General features: G+C 45.4%; 1 long non-coding RNA gene across 1 annotated transcript; it reads right to left on the reverse strand.

Annotated features, from left to right (window-relative positions):
• Positions 1 to 16,328: 16,328 nt before the first annotated feature.
• LOC141087498 (uncharacterized) lies at positions 16,329 to 22,688 on the reverse strand. The gene is made up of 2 exons (XR_012231676.1): positions 22,428 to 22,688; positions 16,329 to 17,458 (listed from the first exon to the last, which is right to left on the reverse strand). It is a non-coding gene; the product is annotated as an uncharacterized lncRNA (long non-coding RNA).
• Positions 22,689 to 22,741: the final 53 nt, after the last annotated feature.

Here is a 22,741-nt window from a genome sequence, read left to right on the forward strand (position 1 = left end):
TTATGCATTATTTGCAGTATATTTTTTACTTTTAGTTCAGGATATTTGTGTTTTTGCTTTTTGTTTTCTCTGGTTAATGGTCATGTGTTTATATGCACTTACATTGTGCATACACATTAAGGCCGGTTTCACATTAGCGCTTTTTAAGCGCACGCACGGCCGGGGGTAGCTCCGCCCCCGAGCCGGCTCTCTGCCCGGCGTGCCCGCCCCTTGCTTGTAGCGCCGCCTCCTAGCGCACAGCGGCGCCTGCGATCGGCGCACCCTATCTTTAGCATAGGGTGCGCAGATCGTGCGCAGGCCGTGCGCTAGTTGCGCTTTGACCTGCGCTGCGCACTTTTGACGGTGCGCCATGCGCGCCAAAATCCGAAAAGTTTGATTTTGGCGCGCATGGCGCACCGTCAAAAGTGCGCAGCGCAGGTCAAAGCGCAACTAGCGCACGGCCTGCGCACGATCTGCGCACCCTATGCTAAAGATAGGGTGCGCCGATCGCAGGCGCCGCTGTGCGCTAGGAGGCGGCGCTACAAGCAAGGGGCGGGCACGCCGGGCAGAGAGCCGGCTCGGGGGCGGAGCTACCCCCGGCCGTGCGTGCGCTTAAAAAGCGCTAATGTGAAACCGGCCTAACTTACTTTTCTCAGTTCAGATTTGTTTTTTATTCATTTCATTGTGCATTCAGTGCATATATGGGTGTGACCGCCCTCTTTCTGAGCTGGGAAAGCCATCCTGTCTGGCCTAAGCTGTTACTAGTGGTTCAGCCGCTCGACCCTTATTCACATTCACGCCACTTGGCAAGTGAAAAGGTTTTAAATACTAGAGTAGGGACTGTCCCACAAGGGTTGCCGTGACGTGGCGGGATGGCTTGTATATTATTTTGATCAAAATTATGTTTACTAAATACCCTTATTATTATTATTATTATTACCTTTATGCATTATTTGCAGTATATTTTTTACTTTTAGTTCAGGATATTTGTGTTTTTGCTTTTTGTTTTCTCTGATTAATTGTCATGTGTTAATATGCACTTACATTGTGCATACACATTAACTTACTTTTCTCAGTTCAGATTTGTTTTTTATTCATTTCATTGTGCATTCAGTGCATATATGGGTGTGACCGCCCTCTTTCTGAGCTGGGAAAGCCATCCTGTCTGGCCTGAGCTGTTACTAGTGGTTCAGCCGCTCGACCCTTATTCACATTCACGCCACTTGGCAAGTGAAAAGGTTTTAAATACTAGAGTAAGGACTGTCCCACAAGGGTTGCCGTGACGTGGCGGGATGGCTTGTACATTATTTTGATCAAAATTATGTTTACTAAATACCCTTATTATTATTATTATTATTATTACCTTTATGCATTATTTGCAGTATATTTTTTACTTTTAGTTCAGGATATTTGTGTTTTTGCTTTTTGTTTTCTCTGATTAATGGTCATGTGTTAATATGCACTTACATTGTGCATACACATTAACTTACTTTTCTCAGTTCAGATTTGTTTTTTATATATTATTGTAGATGTAGTCTGTACAGGCTCCTGTCAGGTATATATTATTGTAGATACAGACTGTATGGCTCCTGTCAGGTATATATTATTGTAGATATGGACTGTACGGGCTCCTGTCAGGTATATATTATTGTAGATACAGACTGTACGGGCTCCTGTCAGGTATATATTATTTTAGATATAAACTGTATGTGCTCCTGTCAGGTATATATTATTGTAGATATAGACTGTACGGGCTCCTGTCAGGTGTATATTATTGTAGATACAGACTGTATGGGCTCCTGTCAGGTATATATTATTGTAGATACAGACTGTATGGGCTCCTGTCAGGTATATATTATTGTAGATACAGACTGTACGGGCTCCTGTCAGGTATATATTATTGTAGATATAGACTGTACGGGCTCCTGTCAGGTATATATTATTGTAGATACAGACTGTACGGGCTCCTGTCAGGTATATATTATTGTAGATATAGACTGTACGGGCTCCTGTCAGGTATATATTATTGTAGATATAGCATGTATGGGCTCCTGTCAGGTATATATTATTGTAGATATAGACAGTACGGGCTCTTGTCAGGTATATATTATTGTAGATATAGACTGTATGGGCTCCTGTCAGGTATATATTATTGTAGATATAGACTGTACGGGCTCCTGTCAGGTATATATTATTGTAGATATAGACTGTAAGGGGTCCTGTCAGGTATATATTATTGTAGATACAGACTGTATGGGCTCCTGTCAGGTTTATATTATTGTAGATATGGACTGTACGGGCTCCTGTCAGGTTTATATTATTGTAGATACAGACTGTACGGGCTCCAGTCAGGTATATATTATTGTAGATATAGACTGTACGGGTTCCTGTCAGGTATATATTATTGTAGATATAGACTGTATGGGCTCCTGTCAGGTATATATTATTGTAGATACAGACAGTACGGGCTCCTGTCAGGTATATATTATTGTAGATATACACTGTATTGGCTCCTGTCAGGTATATATTATTGTAGATACAGACAGTACAGGCTCCTGTCAGGTATATATTATTGTAGATTCAGACTGTACGTGCTCCTGTCAGGTATATATTATTGTAGATACAGACTGTACGGGCTCCTGTCAGGTATATATTATTGTAGATATAGACAGTACGGGCTCCTGTCAGGTATATATTATTGTAGATATAAACTGTATGGGCTCCTGTCAGGTATATATTATTGTAGATACAGACTGTACGGGCTGCTGTCAGGTATATATTACTGTAGACATAGACAGTACGGGCTCCTGTCAGGTATATATTATTGTAGATATAGACTGTATGGGCTCCTGTCAGGTATATATTATTGTAGATATAGACTGTATGGGCTCCTCTCAGGCATATATTACTGTAGACATAGACAGTACGGGCTCCTGTCAGGTATATATTACTGTAGACATAGACAGTACGGGCTCCTGTCAGGTATATATTATTGTAGATATAAACTGTACGTGCTCCTGTCAGGTATATATTATTGTAGATATAAACTGTACGTGCTCCTGTCAGGTATATATTATTGTAGATACAGACTGTATGGCTCCTGTCAGGTATATATTATTGTAGATACAGACTGTACGGGCTCCTGTCAGGTATATATTATTTTAGATATAAACTGTATGTGCTCCTGTCAGGTATATATTATTGTAGATATAGACTGTACGGGCTCCTGTCAGGTGTATATTATTGTAGATACAGACTGTATGGGCTCCTGTCAGGTATATATTATTGTAGATACAGACAGTACAGGCTCCTGTCAGGTATATATTATTGTAGATTCAGACTGTACGGGCTCCTGTCAGGTATATATTATTGTAGATACAGACTGTACGGGCTCCTGTCAGGTATATATTATTGTAGATCTAAACTGTATGGGCTCCTGTCAGGTATATATTATTGTAGATACAGACTGTACGGGCTCCTGTCAGGTATATATTATTGTAGATATAGACTGTACGGGCTCCTGTCAGGTATATATTATTGTAGATATAGACTGTATGGGCTCCTCTCAGGCATATATTATTGTAGATATAGACTGTACGGGCTCCTGTCTGGTATATATTATTGTAGATACAGACTGTACGGGCTTCTGTCAGGTATATATTATTGTAGATACAGACTGTATGGCTCCTGTCAGATATATATTATTGTAGATACAGACTGTATGGGCTCCTGTCAGGTATATATTATTGTAGATATAAACTGTACGTGCTCCTGTCAGGTATATATTATTGTAGATATGGACTGTACGGGCTCCTGTCAGGTATATATTATTGTAGATATAGACTGTAAGGGGTCCTGTCAGGTATATATTATTGTAGATACACACTGTATGGGCTCCTGTCAGGTTTATATTATTGTAGATATGGACTGTACAGGCTCCTGTCAGGTTTATATTATTGTAGATACAGACTGTACGGGCTCCAGTCAGGTATATATTATTGTAGATATAGACTGTACGGGTTCCTGTCAGGTATATATTATTGTAGATATAGACTGTATGGGCTCCTGTCAGGTATATATTATTGTAGATACAGACAGTACGGGCTCCTGTCAGGTATATATTATTGTAGATATACACTGTATTGGCTCCTGTCAGGTATATATTATTGTAGATACAGACAGTACAGGCTCCTGTCAGGTATATATTATTGTAGATTCAGACTGTACGTGCTCCTGTCAGGTATATATTATTGTAGATACAGACTGTACGGGCTCCTGTCAGGTATATATTATTGTAGATATAGACAGTACGGGCTCCTGTCAGGTATATATTATTGTAGATATAAACTGTATGGGCTCCTGTCAGGTATATATTATTGTAGATACAGACTGTACGGGCTGCTGTCAGGTATATATTACTGTAGACATAGACAGTACGGGCTCCTGTCAGGTATATATTATTGTAGATATAGACTGTATGGGCTCCTGTCAGGTATATATTATTGTAGATATAGACTGTATGGGCTCCTCTCAGGCATATATTATTGTAGATATAGACTGTACGGGCTCCTGTCTGGTATATATTATTGTAGATACAGACTGTACGGGCTTCTGTCAGGTATATATTATTGTAGATACAGACTGTATGGCTCCTGTCAGATATATATTATTGTAGATACAGACTGTATGGGCTCCTGTCAGGTATATATTATTGTAGATATAAACTGTACGTGCTCCTGTCAGGTATATATTATTGTAGATATGGACTGTACGGGCTCCTGTCAGGTATATATTATTGTAGATATAGACTGTACGGTCTCCTGACTGGTATATATTATTGCAGATACAGACTGTACGGGCTTCTGTCAGGTATATATTATTGTAGATATAGACTGTATGGGCTCCTGTCAGGTATATATTATTGTAGATATAGACTGTACGGGCTCCTATCAGGTATATATTATTGTAGATATAGACTGTACGGGCTCCTGTCAGGTATATATTATTGTAGATATAGACTGTATGGGCTCCTGTCAGGTATATATTATTGAAGATACAGACTGTACGGGCTCCTGTCAGGTATATATTATTGTAGATATAAACTGTACGTGCTCCTGTCAGGTATATATTATTGTAGATACAGACTGTATGGCTCCTGTCAGGTATATTTTATTGTAGATATGGACTGTACGGGCTCCTGTCAGGTATATATTATTGTAGATACAGACTGTACGGGCTCCTGTCAGGTATATATTATTTTAGATATAAACTGTATGTGCTCCTGTCAGGTATATATTATTGTAGATATAGACTGTACGGGCACCTGTCAGGTGTATATTATTGTAGATACAGACTGTATGGGCTCCTGTCAGGTATATATTATTGTAGATACAGACAGTACAGGCTCCTGTCAGGTATATATTATTGTAGATTCAGACTGTACGGGCTCCTGTCAGGTATATATTATTGTAGATTCAGACTGTACGGGCTCCTGTCAGGTATATATTATTGTAGATACAGACTGTACGGGCTCCTGTCATGTATATATTATTGTAGATATGGACTGTACGGGCTCCTGTCAGGTTTATATTATTGTAGATATAGACAGTACGGGCTCCTGTCAGGTATATATTATTGTAGATACAGACTGTACGGGCTCCTGTCAGGTATATATTATTGTAGATATAGACTGTACGGGCTCCTGTCAAGTATATATTATTGTAGATATAGACTGTATGGGCTCCTGTCAGGTATATATTATTGTAGATATAGACTGTACGGGCTCCTGTCAGGTATATATTACTGTAGATATAGACTGTACGGGCTCCTGTCAGGTATATATTGTAGATACAGACTGTACGGGCTCCTGTCAGGTATATATTATTGTAGATACAGACTGTACGGGCTCCTGTCAGGTATATATTATTTTAGATATAGACAGTACGGGCTCTTGTCAGGTATATATTATTGTAGATATAGACTGTAAGGGGTCCTGTCAGGTATATATTATTGTAGATACAGACTGCATGGCTCCTGTCAGGTAAATGTTATTGTAGATATAGACTGTATGGGCTCCTCTCAGGCATATATTATTGTTGATATAGACTGTACGGGCTCCTGTCAGGTATATATTATTGTAGATACAGACTGTACCGGCTCCTGTCAGATATATATTATTGTAGATACAGACTGTACGGGCTCCTGTCAGGTGTATATTATTGTAGATATGGACTGTATGGGCTTCTGTCAGGTATATATTATTGTATATATAGACTGTACGGGCTCCTGTCAGGTATATATTATTGTAGATATGGACTGTATGGGTTCCTGTCAGGTACATATTATTGTAGATACAGACTGTATGGGCTCCTGTCAGGTATATATTATTGTAGATATAAACTGTACGTGCTCCTGTCAGGTATATATTATTTTACATATAAACTGTATGTGCTCCTGTCAGGTATATATTATTGTAGATATAGACTGTAAGGGGTCCTGTCAGGTATATATTATTGTAGATACAGACTGCATGGCTCCTGTCAGGTAAATGTTATTGTAGATATAGACTGTATGGGCTCCTCTCAGGCATATATTATTGTTGATATAGACTGTACGGTCTCCTGTCAGGTTTATATTATTGTAGATACAGACAGTACGGGCTCCTGTCAGGTTTATATTATTGTAGATATAGACTGTACGGGCTCCTGTCAGGTGTATATTATTGTAGATACAGACTGTACGGGCTGCTGTCAGGTATATATTATTGTAGATATAGACAGTACGGGCTCCTGTCAGGTATATATTATTGTAGATACAGACTGTACCGGCTCCTGTCAGGTATATAGTATTGTAGATACAGACTGTACGGGCTGCTGTCAGGTATATAGTATTGTTGATATAGACTGTACGGGCTCCTGTCAGGTATATATTATTGTAGATACAGACTGTACCGGCTCCTGTCAGATATATATTATTGTAGATACAGACTGTACGGGCTCCTGTCAGGTATATAGTATTGTAGATACAGACTGTACGGGCTGCTGTCAGGTATATAGTATTGTTGATATAGACTGTACGGGCTCCTGTCAGGTATATATTATTGTAGATACAGACTGTACCGGCTCCTGTCAGATATATATTATTGTAGATACAGACTGTACGGGCTCCTGTCAGGTATATATTATTGTAGATATGGACTGTATGGGCTCCTGTCAGGTATATATTATTGTAGATACAGACTGTACGGGCTCCTGTCAGGTATATATTATTGTAGATACAGACTGTATGGGCTCCTGTCAGGTATATATTATTGCAGATATAAACTGTACGTGCTCCTGTCAGGTATATATTATTTTACATATAAACTGTATGTGCTCCTGTCAGGTATATATTATTGTAGATATAGACTGTAAGGGGTCCTGTCAGGTATATATTATTGTAGATACAGACTGCATGGCTCCTGTCAGGTAAATGTTATTGTAGATATAGACTGTATGGGCTACTCTCAGGCATATATTATTGTTGATATAGACTGTACGGGCTCCTGTCAGGTTTATATTATTGTATATAGACAGTATGGGCTCCTGTCAGGTATATATTATTGTAGATATAGACTGTACGGGCTCCTGTCAGGTATATATTATTGTAGATATAGACTGTACGGGCTCCTGTCAGGATTATATTATTGTAGATACAGACAGTACAGGCCCCTGTCAGGTATATATTATTGTAGATACAGACTGTACGGGCTCCTGTCAGGCATATATTATTGTAGATATAGACTGTATGGGATCCTGTCAGGTATATATTATTGTAGATATAGACTGTATGGGCTCCTGTCAGGTATATATTACTGTAGATATAGACTGTATGGCTCCTGTCAGGTATATATTATTGTAGATATAGACTGCATGGGCTTCTGTCAGGTATGTATTATTGTAGATATAGACTTTACAGGCTCCTGTCAGGTCTATATTATTGTAGATACAGACTGTGCGGGCTCCTGTCTGGTATATATTATTGTAGATACAGATTGTATGAGCCCCTGACAGGTATATATTAGTGATGATATCAGAATGTATGGGCCTGTCAAGTGTATAGTTGTGCTCAAAAGTTTACATAGCCTGGCAGAATTATTGCTTTCTTGGCCTTTTTTCAGAGAATATGAATGATAAAGTCTTGATGTTTTCTCCACTCATGGTTAGTGTTTGGGTGAAGCCATTTATTGTCATACTACTGTTTTTTCTCTTTTTTTAATTATGACAACCCAAAACATCCAAATCACCCTGATCATAGTTTACATACCACATTTTTTGTAATACCATGTATAGCCCCCTCTAATATCAATTGACTACTTGAAGTCGTTTGTGGTAGTTATGGATAAGGTTCTTTATTTTCTCAGATGGTAAAGCTGACCACTCTGACCACCAAAAAGTTTTGATGTTATCATTCATATTCTCTGAAAAAAGGCCAAGAAAGCAAAAGTTCTACGGCGGTATGTAAACTTTTGAGCACAATTGTATCAGTGATGATATCGGAATGGAGTATAAATAAAGAGAGAAAAAAAACTCTGCATCACCATTAAAAAATAGAAATAAACTAAAAACTTTATTCAAAACATTAAAATCATGAAAAATAATGCCCACAGGTAACAGCTCTGTCAGTGATCTCCCGCCCACACTGAAAAAATATTGCAACATTTGTTAATAGTGAGCTGTACTGCAGGTTGTGAGTTCAGAAGCAGAGGATATAAGTACAGAGATGCATTGCTATGTACTATGTATCTCTATGTTCCTATATTGTACAGTTGAAGAAAATATTTTTTTCATATAAAATAAACTTTAAAAAATGCCAATTTCAATAACCTTTTCATCCCCCCAGTATTTTTTAACTTTAATGACCAGACCACTCCTGGGAAGTTTCACCACTGTACCATGTTTTCTCCATTTGTGGATAATGGGTCTCACGGTGGTTCGCTGGAATATCAAAGCTTTAGAAATGGCTTTATAACCTTCTCCAGACTGATAGATCTGAATTACTTTCCATCTCATTTGTTCATGCATTTCTTCGGATCGCAGCATGATGTCTACTTTTTGAGGATCTTTTTGTCTACTTCACTTTGTCAGGCTAATTTCACACTTGCTTTTTTTTGCAGCGCGTTTTTCCCGCAAAAAAACGCATTGAAAAAACGCATACAAACGCATACAAATGCTGCGTTTTTTTTCAAGCATTTTTATGAGCATGCATGAAAAAAACGCAGCGTTTTTATGTGTTTGTATGCGTTTTTACCGCGTTTGCGTTTTTTTTCAACATTAGGTGGCCCCTGACCCTAAACCAAACCATACTAACCCTAACCCTGACCCTAACCCTTAACCAAACCATACTAACCCTAACCCTGACCCTGACCCTAACCCTAAACCCCCTTAACTGACCCTAACTCTAACCCAAACCCCTAAATTCCATTGTCAAACTAATGGTAAAAAAAAAACGCATGCTCAAAAAAACGCATACATAAGCATGCCAATGCGCACATATGCGCACCCATAGACTTATAATGGGTGTCCTGCTGTAAAAAAACGCATTGCGCGCGCATGCGTTTTTTTGAGGCAAGTCGGACGCCCAAAAAATGCAACAGGATGCATTTTGTGCGCCCGAGCGCATACCGCAAAAAAACGCATGCGCGGAAAAACGCATACAAACGCATGTGTATGCGCACATAAGCGCATCCCATGCAAAGTATAGGAAAAAAAAATGCATGCGTTTTTTAGCGCTAAAATCCCGCAAAAAAACGCAAGTGTGAAACCAGCCTCAGGCAGGTCCTATTTAAGTGATTTTTTGATTGAGGATAGGTGTGGCAGTAATCAGGCCTGGGTAGGGCTACGGAAACTGAACTTTGCTTTTCGAAGATGTGACAAACCACAGTTAAAAAAAAAAAGTAGGAGGCAATAACTTTCACACAGGGCCCTGTATTTTCTTCCCAATAAATAATAAAGACCTTCATTTACAAATTGAATTTTGTGTTTACTTGTGCTGTCAAATATTTTAATTTGTTTGTTGCTCTGAAACATTTAAGTATGACAAACATGCAAGAGAGTAAAAAATCAGGAGGGGTGGGCAAAAAGTATTTCACATCACTGTACACTACCGGGCCACACAGATCTTTATATGAAGATCTCCTGTATATACAGTAATGACCACCTACAAGTAATGACTTAACCCCTTCCCGACCAGTGGCAGCGTATGCGTCATGAAAGTTGGTGCCAATCCGACCAATGACGCATACAGTCATATGTTAAAGTTTGGGCACCCCTATTAATGTTAACCTTTTTTCTTTTTAACAATTTTGGTTTTTGCAGCAGCTATTTCAGTTTCTTATATCTAATAACTGATGGACTCGGTTATATTTCTGGATTCAAATGAGGTTTATTGTACTAACAGAAAATGTGCAATCTGCATTTAAACAAAATTTGACCGGTGCAAAAGTATGGGCACCCTTATCATTTTCTTGATTTGAACACTCCTAACTACTTTTTACTGATTTCCTGAAGCACTAAATTGGTTTTGTAACCTCATTGAGCTTTGAACTTCATAGCCAGGTGTATCAAATCATGAGAAAAGGTATTTAAGGTGGCCACTTGCAAGTAGTTCTCCTATTTGAGTCTCCTATGAAGAGTGGCATCATGGGCGACTCAAAACAACTCTCAAATGATCTGAAAACAAAGATTATTCAACATAGCTTTTCAGGGGAAGGATACAAAAAGTTGTCTCAGAGATTTAACCTGTCAGTTTCCACTGTGAGGAACATAGCAAGGAAATGGAAGAACACAGGTACAGTTCTTGTTAAGCCCAGAAGTGGCAGGCCAAGAAAAATATCAGAAAGGCAGAGAAGAATGGTGAGAACAGTCAAGGACAATCCACAGACCACCTCCAAAGACCTGCAGCATCATCTTGCTGCAGATGGTGTCACTGTGCATCGGTCAACAATACAGCGCACTTTGCTCAAGGAGAAGCTGTATGGCAGAGTGATGCGAAAGAAGCCGTTTCTGCAAGCACGCCACAAACAGAGTCGCCTGAGGTATGCAAAAGCACATTTGGACAAGCCAGTTACATTTTGGAAGAAGGTCCTGTGGACTGATGAAAGAAAGATTGAGTTGTTTGGTCATACAAAAAGGCGTTATGCATGGAGGCTAAATAACACAGCATTCCAAGAAAAACACTTGCTACCCACAGTAAAATTTGGTGGAGGTTCCATCATGCTTTGGGGCTGTGTGGCCAATGCCGGCACCGGGAATCTTGTTAAAGTTGAGGGTCGAATGGATTCAACTCAGCATCAGCAGATTCTTGACAATAATGTGCAAGAATCAGTGACGAAGTTGAAGTTACGCAGGGGATGGATATTTTAGCAAGACAATGATCCAAAACACCGCTCCAATTCTACTCAGGCATTCATGCAGAGGAACAAATACAATTTTCTGGAATGGCCATCCCAGTCCCCTGACCGGAATATCATTGAACATCTGTGGGATGATTTGAAGCGGGCTGTCCATGCTCGGCGACCATCAAACTTAACTGAACTGGAATTGTTTTGTAAGCAGGAATGGTCACAAATACCTTCATCCAGGATCTCATTAATAGCTACAAGAAGAGACTAGAGGCTGTTATTTTTGCAAAAGGAGGCTCTACGAAATATTAATGTCACTTTTATGTTGAGGTGCCCATACTTTTGCACCGGTCAAATTTTGTTAAAATGCAGATTGCACATTTTCTGTTAGTACAATAAAGCTCATTTGAATCCAGAAATATAACTGAGTCCATCAGTTATTAGATATATGAAACTGAAATAGCTGTTGCAAAAACTAAAATTGTTATAAAGAAAAAAGGTTAACATTAATAGGGGTGCCCAAACTTTAACACATGACTGTATGCTGTGTCATGGATTTAAAGCCTCCCTGCGGGTCGGGTGCCCGGGGTCAATGAAAGGTCACCCGACCCGCAGATACAGGGGGCTTTGTACTTCACCAGGGGGGGGGTGGCTTCGCCCCCACGTGGCTACGATCGCTCTGATTGGCTGTTAAAAGTGAAACAGCCAATCAGAGCGATAGTAATATTTCACCAATGAAATTTGATGAAATATTACAAACCAGCCATGGCCGATGCTGCAGTAGCATCGAACATGGCTGAAGACACCAATCTGACTCCCCCACACGGTTAACGGGGTTGATCTGCCCCCCGCCGCTGAATGACAGCAGCGATCGGCTGCCGCTGTCATCATCTGCTCCCCCCGCCTTCCGATCACCTCCTCTCCCACCCCCTGGTACCTTTCCGAGTGCTGCTCCCGGTGTCCCGCGGTCCCGGATCATGGGCACCGCCATCTTAGAAAATGGCGGGCGCATGCGCAGTGCGCCCACCAGAATCTGCGGCTGCAGATTTCATTCATTCATTTTGATCACTGTGATAAACTTTAACAGCGATCAAAGTAAAATAAAAAGTAAATAAACCCCCCCTTTATCACCCCCATAGGTAGCCACATATAATGAAATAAAGAACATTTTTATTTTTCCATTAGGGTTAGGGTTGGAAATAGGGTTGAAATTAGGGTTAGGGTTGGAATTAGGGTTAGGGTGCAACTAGAGTTTCGGATGGAATTAGTGTTAGAATTAGGGTTAGGGGTGTGTTGGGGTTAGGCTTGTGGTTAGGGTTGGGATTAGGGGTGGGTTGGGGTTAGGGTTGTGGTTAGGGGTGTATTGGGATTAGGGCTGGAGTTAGAATTGAGGGGTTTCCACTGTTTAGGCACATCACAGGGGGTCTCCAAACACGCCATGGTGCCACCATTGATTCCAGCCAGTTTTGCGTTCCAAAAGTCAAACGGTGCTCACCCCCTTCCAGGCCCCGACGTGTGCCCAAACAGTGGTTTACCCCAACATATGGGGTATCAGCGTACTCAGGACAAATTGCACAACAACTTTGGGGGGCTAATTTCTCCTATTACCCTTAGGAAAATAAAAAATAGCGTGCTAAAAAATCATTTTTGAGGAAAAAAAGATTTTTTATTTTCACTGCTGTTATAAACTTTTGTAAAGCACTTGGGGTTTCAAAGTGCTCACTAGACATCTAGATACATTCTTTAAGGGGTCTAGTTTCCAAAATGGTGTTACTTGTAGGGGGTTTTCACTGTTTAGGCACACAGGGGCTCTCCAAACGTGACATGGCGTCCAATAACGATTGGAGCTAATTTTCCATTCAAAAAGTCAAATGGCGCTCCTTCCCTTCTATGCACCAAAACAGTGGTTTATGACCACATATGAGGTATCTGTGCACTCAGGAGAAATTGCCCAACAAATTTTAGGATCCATTTTATCCTGTTGCCCATGTGAAAATGAAAAAATTGATGCTAAAAGAAAATTTTTGTTGGAAAAATTAATGTCCATTTTTTCCTTCCACGTTGGTTTAGTTCCTGTGAAGCACCTGAAGAGTTACTAATCTTCCTGAATGTAGCTTTGAGTAGCTTGAGGGGTGCAGTTTTTAGAATGGTGTCACTTTTGGGTGTTTTCTGCCATATAGACCCCTCAAAGTGACTTCAAATGTGAGGTGGTCCCTAAAAAAATTTTTTTTTTTGTAAATTTTGTTGTAAAATTGAGAAATCACTGTTCAACTTTTAACCCTTTTAACTTCCTAACAAAAAAAAAATTTGTTTCCAAAATTGTGCTGATGTAAAGTAGACATGTGGGAAATGTTATTTTGTAACTATTTTGTGTCACATAAGTCTCTGGTTTAACAGAATAAAAATTCAAAATTTGCAAAATTTTCTCCAAATTTTTGATTTTATCACAAATAAACGCAAAAATTATCGACCTAAATTTACCACTAATATGAAGCCCAATATGTCATGAAAAAATAATCTCAGAATCCACTAGGATCTGTTGGAAGTGTTCCAGAGTTATTACCTCATAAAGGGACACTGGTCATAATTGCAAAAAATGGCCTGGTCATTAAGGTCAAAATAGGCTTGGTCATGAAGGGGTTAAAATACAATGACCAACTTTCTACTCTGCTTTCTGTGCCACTTTGAGGCATGGCAGGCACAACGTAGGAATGTTCTCCCATGTGGTCTGATGTCTGGCGGGTAGTCTCGAAACGTCCTCACGTGTGGTCTGAGGCACGGTCTCGAAACGTCCTCACGTGTGGTCTGAGGCACGGTCTCGAAACGTCCTCACGTGTGGTCTGAGGCACGGTCTCGAAACGTCCTCACGTGTGGTCTGAGGCACGGTCTCGAAACGTCCTCACGTGTGGTCTGAGGCAAATGTGAACATCTTATACTCACCTACAGGGCGGTCTGGTATTATGTTTGTCAGTTCTTCTTCCAGTACAGTCCTCCTTTTCCCGTGGATAATGCATCCTACATCAACACAACCTCCCCCATGACACTTCTGTGCAGGAACACGTCTCTGCCCTGCCGATCACAAAGCAAAGTACAAAGAGAAGTCTGCACCGAAGCGCGATGGAAGACACTGTGTGGATGGACTTAGGACGCGTCGTCGACTCAAAGAAGGATAGGAGGAGGCACCGGATTAAGACTAGCGAAGCCCATTGGATGGGGCTGCCCCAAGGGCAAATCTAATAAGAAAAAAAAATTTTTTTTATGCAGATTGGCACTCTAGAATGTTGTGTATATATAAGGGCATTCAGATAGTGGACGTGCTTTATAAAATGCTGTATATAGAGGGTATACAGGTAGTGGTCGTACTATGTACACAGCATTCTAGAATGCTGTATATGGCGACATACAGGTGGTGGTAGTACTTTATACGGGGGGGGGGGGCGCATAAACAATGATTGAATACCCTGTAGTAGACAGCAATAATGCATGAAAATATAAGGTACTTGGTTAACACGCTCGATTTAAAAAAAAATGCAGAAGCCATAAGCCATCCTACCACCTCACAGTGACCCTAATTGGGACAGTGATAACTAATATTAAAACCCTTTATATATTGATGTGGTTTCCCATTCCTGTGTCCACTATTTGGGGCTAATCCTTCTCAGTCCTTATCCACATGCAAGTCACAGTTCAAAGCGGTAAGGTTTTTATTAGTTAGGACTGTCCCAATTACGGCACAGTGAAGTGGTGGGATGGCTTTGGCTTTTTTTTTTTTTAATAAAGAACGTGTTAACTAAATCCCCTATATTATTTTCATGCACTATGCCATTTACTGCAGGGTATTCAGTCATGTTTTTTTTTTTTTCTGTTCACTGGCCAGTGTGAACGTGCGCTTACACGCTCCATGCACACCAGTTTGTATTGTTTTTTATGGGGAATCCTGGTGACATGTTCCCTTTAGGCAGGCTTACATCTATGCAGCTTGTACAAGTGAACTTTACTGTCTCAAAAGTGGTTTACCTGTCTAAGGCTAGTTTCACACTAGTGTATCTACATGCAGCGCACGGCGCCACTAATCCCCGCCTCCTCCGGTCATCTCCTACTATCGCACATCACTGCATGCGATCTGCGCACCCTACCTTTAGCATAGGGTGCGCAGACTGTGTGCTAGTAGGATTTTGCGTGCGCTGCGCCCTTTTGACGGTGCGCCGAGCGCATCATGTTGCATTTTGGGGCGCTCGGCGCACCGTCAAAAGAGCACAGCGCACGCAAAATCCTACTAGCGCAGTCTGCGCACCCTATGCTCAAGATAGGGTGCGCAGATGGCATGCAGCGATGTGCGATAGTAGATGACGGGAGGGGGCGCCGTGCACTGCGTGTAGATATGTTGGTGTGAGACTAGCCTAACCCAGTTATTACAGTACCTTCCATGTGTTAGGCCTCTTTCACACTTCAGTTTTTTTACAATCAGTCACAATCCGCCAGGTATTGAAAAAAAACGGATCCGCAATTTTCTTTTGAGGATCCGTTTTTTTCCCCATCGACTTCCATTATTGGCGGATTGTGACGGATTGACGTCCGTTGCATCCGTTTTTTTGCGGATCCGCCAAAAGTTCCTGTCCGTCACCATCCTCAAAGATTTCAAAACGGAGCTTGCAACGTTTTTTTCTGTGGGGGATCCTCCAGACACTCATTTAACCCGAAATTCTTTCTGGCTGCCGGACAAAAAAAAAAAATCTCTCTCTCTCTCTCTCCTTTTCCAGGCTGCGATTCCTTTAAAATTCTTCATTTGTCGGATCTGTCAAAAAAAACGGACGGGTGACATCCGTTGGCATCAGTACTAAAACGGATGCGCCATCCGTCCTTTTGGCAGATCTTGACTGATGCAAATAACTGAAGTGTGATAGAGGCCTTACACAGATGCATCAATGGGCTTGTCCATGCATGAAATAAAAGGCTAAATTACAACATGGAGACTTAAATCAGAGCAATGTTTTATTTACATTCAGAACCAGTTTAAGAGGAACAAATTAAGATTTCCCACAGAAATCTCAGACTTTTACTTACAGAAATATTGGCTAAATAACATTTACATATATAGAAACCTTTAATTTTATAAAAGTGCGTTTTTTTGCATTGAAAAATTTTGCTTGTTTCATGCAATGCATTTCTATGTATTGTACAACTGTAATATGATGTTGGTGCATGCGGGCATGACTGAAGGGCCTGTGGCTCGGCCCCCCCCATGGCCTGCTTCCGGTGTCTAGGACCAGATATCATAATACCAGCCTTGAATAGTGAAGGAGATGGCAGCCAACCCTGAAAGACATCCAAGGTGGGAACGCCCTGTCATGCCAAAGGGAGTCTGCTAGATCCAGGCGTAGTAGACCAGCGCTGATGGGTTTGTGGACGCCAGGAGGGGGTTGGGCCTGAAGGAATGTTTCTTTTCCTGGCGGGTAGGGGAGTTGTCCTGTTGGTTGCTTTTTTGGACTGAACATTTCCGAAACCACAATTGGACTGTGCACCTCTTGGGAAGCAGTTTAGTCTTCTGTTGCAGAAGAAAAGTACTCTTACCCTGATAGGTAGAGGGCAAGAAGCACTAGAAAGATGGCGTGCATGATTGTTCAGGGCGCAGGTGGTGTGGCCCAGCCACCAGAGGCTAGACAAGAGCCTGGATTTTTAAAGAGTAGGGTCGCAGGAGCCTCTGTCAAACGTGGAGGCCGCATGAATAGGAAGGTTTCCCCAGGAGATGTCCATATTGCTCAGGGGAAAACTAGGACATATTTGTCTTGTCCCTTCATTTTTTTAATGGAGCCCCCTCACTGCCTGGTAGGATATACCTGTCCTGAAGATTTCAAATCCTAACCTTTACACAGACTTTCAGGCGACTGGCAGGTAATGGATTTGTCTTCCCTCCCTACTCTATCTGGCTCTGGGGGGCGAGAGGGTAGGGGATTAGTGGCAAGGACTGTCCGCCGGAAAACCGCAAACACTCTTGATGTGTTAAGGCCCTGCCTCGTAGACCACAGAAGATATGGTAGTGACAATTCTAGGTGGGAGATCAGAGTGATAACTCGACTCTGTCGCCCTTAAAAGCCATATCTGAAAGAAAAAAGGGAAATCATTAATAAAAAAAAAATGAAGACCTAAGGCAGAAACCAGCCTGGGTGGTCCAGACCCATGTCTGCCTCCTACTGACACTAAGCGAAAACGGATTAGCTTCATGCCAGTTAGTAGTGTTCCCTCCTAGCATAAGCAGCATACAAACATAGCTTTTTGTGTGCCCCAATGAAGCATTAACCACCCCGCACACCAACCAGAGGGCCACACAGGGTAACCACCCCCCCTGTCCAATCATAAACCTCCACCTCACACTAATCAGTGGACCCCACAGGATAAACCCATCAAAGCCCAAATGCCCCCTTCCCCCCAAGCATAAATCCCCATCATGCACCCTCCACCAAGCAAAACCCCCCATCGGACGTCCACACGCCCCCAAGCGCACAGGCCCCCCATCGGACGTCCACACGCCCCCAAGCGCACAGGCCCCCCATCGGACAGGCCCCCAAGCGCACAGGCCCCCCATCGGACAGGCCCCCCATCGGACGTCCACACGCCCCCAGGCCCCCCATCGGACGTCCACACGCCCCCAGGCCCCCCATCGGACGTCCACACGCCCCCAGGCCCCCCATCGGACGTCCACACGCCCCCAAGCGCACAGGCCCCCCATCGGACGTCCACACGCCCCCAAGCGCACAGGCCCCCCATCGGACGTCCACACGCCCCCAAGCGCACAGGCCCCCCATCGGACGTCCACACGCCCCCAAGCGCACAGGCCCCCCATCGGACGTCCACACGCCCCCAAGCGCACAGGCCCCCCATCGGACGTCCACACGCCCCCAAGCGCACAGGCCCCCCATCGGACGTCCACACGCCCCCAAGCGCACAGGCCCCCCATCGGACGTCCACACGCCCCCAAGCGCACAGGCCCCCCATCGGACGTCCACACGCCCCCAAACGCACAGGCCCCCCATCGGACGTCCACACGCCCCCCAAGCGCACAGGCCCCCATCGGACGTCCACGCGCACGTCCACACGCCCCCACGCGCACGTCCACACGCCCCCAAGCATAAGCCCCCATCGGACGTCCACACACCCCCAAGCATAAGCCCCCATCGGACGTCCACACACCCCCAAGCATAAGCCCCCATCGGACGTCCACACGCCCCCAAGCATAAGCCCCCATTCGACGTGTACACGCCCCCAAGCATAAGCCCCCATCCGACGTCCACACGCCCCCATCCGACGTCCACACGCCCCCAAGCATAAGCCCCCCATCCGACGTCCACACGCCCCCAAGCATAAGCCCCCCATCCGACGTCCACACGCCCCCAAGCATAAAACCCTATCAGACGTCCACCCCCCAGAATGAACCCCCATCGGACGTCCACCCCGGCATAAACCCCCATAGGACGTCCACCCCCCCAGCATAAACCTTCATCGGACGTCCACCCCCCTTAAGCCTAAGCCCCTATCGGACGTCCACCCCCCTTAAGCCCCTATTGGATGCCATTCCCAGCATAAAACCATCATTGGACATTCACCCCCCACATAAAACCTCATCGGACGTCCACCCCCTCCCAGCCTAAGTCCCATTGGTTGTCCAGCTTCCCCATCATAAACCCCTGTTGGATGTCCATCCCCCGTCGGATGTCCATCCCCCGAAAGTATAAACCCCCACCAGATGGCACCTCTTCCCCAAACAAAAAGCCCTACCAGTCGAGCGCCTACCCCAAAATCAATCCATCCCTTTCAAGTCACAACAGATGCAGACAGGCCCCGTTGCCCTAGCATCAAGTCCCCAAGACACCACAATTGCGCATTAAATCCCCCCCCTGTCCCAAGATCCCAACCTGACCAGGAGGAGTTAATGCACGCTTGTGGGGTCTGTTTGTCCCCGGGGGGCCCTACTAGGGATAATGCAAGCTCGTGGGGTCTGGTTGGGCTTCTGGGGGTCGATTAACGCATGCTTGTGGGGTCTGGTAGGGCCCCGGGGAAGGGTTAATGCACGCTTGAGAGGTCTGGTTGGGCCCTGCATTAGACCCCCAAGGAGCCCACCAGACAACAAACGCATGCATTAACCCCCTCCCCGTGAGCCCAACCAGACACACAAGTGTGAATTAAACCCTCCGCGCTTGTGGGATCTGGGGTGGGTTAATGCAGGGTCCACTCAGACCCCGCAAACGTGCATTAACCCCCCCAGGGCCCAACTAGACCCCAAAAGCATGCATTAACCCCCCCCGGAGCCCGACCAAACCACAAAAACGTGCACTAATCCCCCCCCACAGTAAGGAGCCCACCCAGACCCCACATGCATGCATTAATCCAGCCGGAGATCCAAACAGAACCCACAAGCGTACATTAACCACCCATGAGATCCAACCAGAACCCATAAGCGTGCATTAATCCCCCGGGAGCCCAACCAGACCTCAAAAACGTGCATTAACCCCCCCGGGACCCAAACAGAACACACAATCGTGCATTAACCCCCCCCCAGGACTACCCAACCCTGCGTGTGCATTAACCTCCCCCCGGGACACAACCAAACACGGCAAGCGTGCATTAACCCCCCCCCCGGGACCCAACCAAACACGGCAAGCGTGCATTAATCCCCCGGGAGCCCAACCAGACCTCAAAAACGTGCATTAACCCCCCCGGGACCCAAACAGAACACACAATCGTGCATTAACCCCCCCCAGGACTACCCAACCCTGCGTGTGCATTAACCTCCCCCCGGGACCCAACCAAACACGGCAAGCGTGGATTAACCCCCCGGGACCCAACCAGACACGGCAAGCGTGGATTAACCCCCCCAGGACCCAACCAGACACGGCAAGCGTGGATTAACCCCCCCAGGACCCAACCAGACACGGCAAGCGTGCATTAACCCCCCCGGGACCCAACCAGACACGGCAAGCGTGCATTAACCCCCCCGGGACCCAACCAGACACGGCAAGCGTGCATTAACACCCCCCCCGGGACCCAACCAGACATGGCAAGCGTGCATTAACACCCCCCCCGGACCCAACCAGACACGGCAAGCGTGCATTAACCCTCCTGGCAGCCCAAGCAGACCCCACAAGCATGCATTAGTACCCCCCCGAAATACAACCAGAGCCCACAAGCGTGTATTAACCCCCAACCAGACACCACAAGCGTGCATCATCAACCCCCCTCTCCCGGGACTACCAGACACCACAAGCGTGCATCATCAACCCCCCTCTCCCGGGACTACCAGACACCACAAGCGTGCATCATCAACCCCCCTCTCCCGGGACTACCAGACACCACAAGCGTGCATCATCAACCCCCCTCTCCCGGGACTACCAGACACCACAAGCGTGCATCATCAACCCCCCTCTCCCGGGACTACCAGACACCACAAGCGTGCATCATCAACCCCCCTCTCCCGGGACTACCAGACACCACAAGCGTGCATCATCAACCCCCCTCTCCCGGGACTACCAGACACCACAAGCGTGCATCATCAACCCCCCTCTCCCGGGACTACCAGACACCACAAGCGTGCATCATCAACCCCCCTCTCCCGGGACTACCAGACACCACAAGCGTGCATCATCAACCCCCCTCTCCCGGGACTACCAGACACCACAAGCGTGCATCATCAACCCCCCTCTCCCGGGACTACCAGACACCACAAGCGTGCATCATCAACCCCCCTCTCCCGGGACTACCAGACACCACAAGCGTGCATCATCAACCCCCCTCTCCCGGGACTACCAGACACCACAAGCGTGCATCATCAACCCCCCTCTCCCGGGACTACCAGACACCACAAGCGTGCATCATCAACCCCCCCCCCCGGGACTACCAGACACCACAAGCGTGCATTAACCCCTCTCTCCCGGGACTACCAGACACCACAAACGTGCATTAACCCCTCTCTCCCGGGACTACCAGACACCACAAACGTGCACTAACACACCCTGTACCCAGCCAGACCCCAGGAGCGTGCATTAACACCCCCCTGGAGACCCAACCAGACCCCTCAGACGTGCATTAACCCCCCCAGGACCCAACCAGACCCCACAAGCGTGCATTAACCCCCCCCCGACCCAAACAGACCCCACAAGCCAGCCTTAACACCCCTGGGAGCCCAAGCAGACCCCACAAGTGTGCATTAACCCCCACCCCCCTGACAAAACAGACCCTGCAAGCGTGCAATAACCCCCCTGGGAGCCCAAAGCAGACCTCAAATGCATGCATTAGTACCCCCCCAAGTACAACCAGACCCCCACGAGCGTGCATTAACCCCCACCCCCCTGCCCCAAACAGACCCCTCAAGCGTGCATTAACCCCTGCCCCAAACAGACCCCAGAAGCATGCATTAGTACCCCCCAACGTACAACCAGACCCCACAAGCGTGCATTAACCCCACCACCCCCCAGAAGCATGCATTAACCCCCCCGGACCCCACCAGACCCGTAAGCGTGGATTAACCCCCTGCCCCAAACACTCCACAAGCATGCATTAACCCCCCCCCCCCAAAAGTACAGCCAGACCCCACAAGCATGCATTAACCCTCCCCGGACCCCACCAGACCCGTAAGCGTGCATTAACCCCCATCACCCCTGCCCCAAACAGGCCCCACAAGCATATATTAGAACCCCCCCAAAGTACAACCAGACCCCACAAGCATGCATTATATATCCCAAGCCCCCAACCAGACCCCACAAGCATGCATAAACCCCCCGGACCCCAAATAGACCTTGCAAGCATTCATTAACCCCTCTGGGAGCCCAAGCAGACCCCACAAGCATTAACCCCTCAAGACCCTAAACAGACCCCGTAAGCATGCATTAACCCCTACCCAAAAGCGTGCATTAACACCCCCCCCCCCGAACCCAAATAGAGCCCGTAAGCATGCATTAACCCACCGACCCAACCAGCGTGCATTAATTCCCCCTCCCCTCCGGGAACCCAACAGCTCCCAGGTAAGCCCCCAAATCCCACTAGTTAGCCCCATCAACCAAACATCTAAGACACCAACCTGTTACTAAACCCTCCTGCCTGTCACCGACGCTGCTGACCTAACTCCACACTGCTCACAGACGCCGGCGCCATAGAGACAGCTAAGACAGTATGTAATGGAGGCTTCTCTCCCTGCACCAGACGGCAGAGACGTGTAATGGCGTCTTCTCTTCCTGCCTTTGCTGTCAGAACACGCCCCCCCGGTATGACACGCCCCCAGAGCTGACATCACACCTGGAAGGAGCCCATACAGTCTAGCATTTACCTTTATTATGTCACAAGTGAGAACTGCGCGATAGAATCTGTCATGCCGATGTTTATAACTGCGCAGTT

Source organism: Dendrobates tinctorius, unplaced genomic scaffold (genome assembly GCF_039654945.1).
Source record: "Dendrobates tinctorius isolate UK_male_01 unplaced genomic scaffold, ASM3965494v1 ptg000034l, whole genome shotgun sequence".
Taxonomy (NCBI): Eukaryota; Metazoa; Chordata; class Amphibia; order Anura; family Dendrobatidae; genus Dendrobates; species Dendrobates tinctorius.